Raw genomic sequence first — 3,826 nt, 5'->3', positions numbered from 1 at the left:
ATTTTTTTTTATTGCTACTAAAAAAAATCAAAGGTATTGTTGGTATTATGAAAAGTCCACACCAAAACTCATGTATCCTCTATATATATATATATATATATATATATATATATATATATATAAAGAAGAAAAAGTAGGAACCAAGGGTCCGTTTGGATCGACTTATTGTTGAGCTTATGCAAAACGACTTATACAAATAAATATTTTTTTTGTGTATTATTAATAAGTGTGTTAAGGTATTTTATGAAATAATCTCTTATGAAAATACAATTTTTACTAGCGAGAACATAAGCTATTTTTCATAAATTTAAGATAAGCTAATCCAAACGGACTCATCTAACATATAACTACTTTTCCATTTCATCTTATAGGAGATTTTACGAACCAGGCTAGTGCGCGTGCCACCTACCCATGAGCAAAACATCATGTTATGCCCAAATCCGAACAAGTGGTGTGCGTACCACATGTGCAAGGGTCACGACACAAAAAATTGTTAGAAGTGAAATTAGCTAGAGTTAGCTTTTTTGTTTTAGTCAGATAGTCTCGTTGTTAAAATTTTAACTTTTAAGGTAATAAGTGAGATGTCTAGAAGTCGAATTCAAACTACTACATATAAAATGTGATGTTTCTACCACTTGAGCTAAACTCACATTAACATCTAACTTTCTGAACATGCATGAATTAAATTTTGGAGTCTATATCTTACGAATTTGATCCTTCCGATTGAAGATTAATAAAATAGTATCTCGAGGGAAAAATCATAGGAAAGAATTTTTCACTAAAAGCTAAAAAATGAGCCTAAATGCAAAATATGAAAATACTTCAATTTCCATCCCATGTTGAAATAATCGGCGATTAACATAAGTAACAAATGATCAAGACAAGAAATTGTGTAAGAAATGTTAAATATGGCCATTGTTTGATTTGTTATATGACCCGACCTTGTTCTACAATATTAGTGCTCATGAGAAACACGTACATTTGAAGCTTTTTTTGAGAGATTCATACTAAGATAAATCGATAAAATTGTTACATAATTGTAAATTTACTTAGAGTTTAAAGCATATGCACCGCATTTTAATTTACATTGACAACTAATAAAAAGAATTCAATCTTCCATTCTATGTCATATAATAAAAGTGAGATGATATGGAGTGACGTGGTAGAATACATTATTATTATTATTATTCACTGATCGTATACAATTATTTTAGGCAGTTAATACATATTTCTTTTTCTGATTTACTTATACACACGGGAGTAATATATAGTGAATACAAATTAGAAGTGAAATTAGAGCAATCTTTTTTTTAGTATATGCATTAATTAAAATTTGGTGGTAGCATAATTTGAGTGTCAATAACTTAAGCGACATATTTGATACTTCAAATTGAAGATTTATAAATAAAATAGTATCAAAGTTTTATGAAATTTTTTCACTAAAAGCGTACAATTGAATAATGGGCGAGTAACAAATGATCAAAACAAGAAATTGTAACAAATGTAACTTATGGCCATTGTTTGATGTGTTATATGATCTTGTTCTACATTAATGCATCTTGGGGTTGTTGAAGTTGTTGTAGTTACTGATATACAATTGGTTGTGTTTGAAGATTTGAAGAAGGATGGGGAGGTGGAATATAATCCCTATATAGAAGAGGGTGGAAATCTCCATTCCATTTGGTTGTGTCATACTTGTTCTTTCTTTTACTCTTTTTTGATGAATTATCACTTTGTTGATTAACTCCTATTCGAATGAAATGCTTTTGAGCATGGCTAGCAACTTGAGTATACGATCTTGTACCAACATGTTTTGAAATCGCTTTCCAATTTCCCCTGCCGTACTTCTCAAGCCCCTCTAGAAACAACCTATAAATAAATATATAGAAAAGTTCAATATAATTAGGTTGTGAGGTCAACTCAAAATTTGAGTTACAAAAAACTCCACATACTATTTGTTAGTCAATAAGATTATAAAAAAAAAAAAATTATCAAATATATTTTTTCATCTTGGTTAATCAAATGAGAATTCGTTTGTAGATTTAAATCTTGGTGTAAAAAGTAAAGACAGAGAAAAACCAAAAACTATTTGTTAGTGTCAAGACTCAAGATTCATTGACAATTATTTTCCTTCGTCAAGTTTGTTATACCTTTCTTTTTAGGGTGTTGTTAACATGTGCATATAGAGCACATGTTAAGGTATGTTAATATAGAAATTTAACATTTAATGATACAAAAATTTAATCCTTAAAAAGTTAAAATTTAATGCTTTAACATTCTCCTTCTTTTTAATCCAGTTTAAGCAATGATGAGGGAATATCTATATAATGAACAGCTCATATAAAATATCAATAATTATATAATATATCATTGCTTATATATATATATATATATATATATATATATATATATATATATATATATATATATATATAAATTAGCATTAAAATAGCAAAAAGGAAGAAATTTAATGTTTTGTTCCATGCTCAAGTACGTTACACAATACTCCGAGGTATTTTTCACTTTATTACACGTCTAAGCCCCCACGGTATTATATATCTTTTGTAAAAGGTGTACCGGTTGTGTGAGAGGAGGGTGTATGTATTGTTATAAACTATCCATAACCTCGACTCTAAACAATGTTAATCTTTTAGGTGTAACAGACCCCGTCGAGATTAAGGGGTTAAAGAGTATTTAGCACATACAAATAAGCCACAACACTTTAGAATGTATTAATTGTTTGTTTAGGATATTTGAAACTCTCATAATTTTGTCCTTTGAAAAAGACGCCTCGATTGGTAGATTGAAGAGTGTGGATATCCTACATGAACTACTCTCAACATTGACTCTCAAATAATATGAAACTTTTTAAATGTACCGAAATAATAACAAAATAAATATAATATCTCTTTCTTTTATTTTCTTTTTACGCAAAATAATGTCCCTTCCAAAACGTAATTAATGCCCATTCAAATAAAATATCTATTGAATATCCATCCTTTTACGAAATATAATTTCATCATCATATGTATATAGAGACTGACTCACTCATATATATGAAGGAAAAAAAAAGGTTAAAAGATAAAACAAATTCAAATTGAAGTTATATTAATTTCAATTAAGTATATATACCTGTGTTCTTCTTCTTTCCAATGAAGCACTTTCTTGATCTTCTTCTTAACTGGAGTAGCTTTATTTTCATCGATCGAAGCTTTGTCTTTTGTAATACAATTATCTGAGTATTTTGACAACTCCAAGTGATCTTCCGTAATCACCTGAGTATGCTCCTTTACTTCAGTCGTTGACGACGGAACAAGAACAGCTGGCTTGTCCCATTGGCCCTCGAGGTCTAGATATTCTAAGAGGTTTTGCTCGAAGCCTTTATCATCATCCCATGTCCACTCCTTTGAGTTGCCATTATTATTGATGTTGTTCATCTGATTTTTTAAAGAATGGCTGTTATTCACTAATTTGTGTATCGCCTTTGGAGTTGATTATCTTCAAGCAAATATCTCCAAAATTTTGTTAAATATTATGATATGTATATACGTATATATAGTTTATTTTTAACAATGATATAGATATAGCTGAATTTCCTATTTTTACTCTAAAGTTTGTTAAGAAATAATTTTATTTTTTATAATAGTTAAGAAAGAAAGATTGTTGCATAAAACCACCTTTTTGTTTTGGTACAATTATAAAACTACCATTATATATGATTATATATGATGTAAAGGTAAAAAAAATAAAAATGCAAAAAATGTAAGAAAATTTGACTTTGAGGGAATTTAAATCCGATTCTATCTAATGATGATTTGGTTCAATG

The 3,826-nt window shown here is 28.6% G+C and overlaps 1 pseudogene; it reads right to left on the bottom strand.

The window, feature by feature from the left end:
* Positions 1–1,544: 1,544 nt before the first annotated feature.
* LOC123922544 lies at positions 1,545–3,437 on the bottom strand (annotated as a pseudogene).
* Positions 3,438–3,826: the final 389 nt, after the last annotated feature.

The sequence above is a fragment of the Trifolium pratense genome, linkage group LG4, assembly GCF_020283565.1.
Source record: "Trifolium pratense cultivar HEN17-A07 linkage group LG4, ARS_RC_1.1, whole genome shotgun sequence".
In the NCBI taxonomy this organism is placed as follows: Eukaryota; Viridiplantae; Streptophyta; class Magnoliopsida; order Fabales; family Fabaceae; genus Trifolium; species Trifolium pratense.
This window is presented reverse-complemented; position numbering and strand designations above follow the sequence as displayed.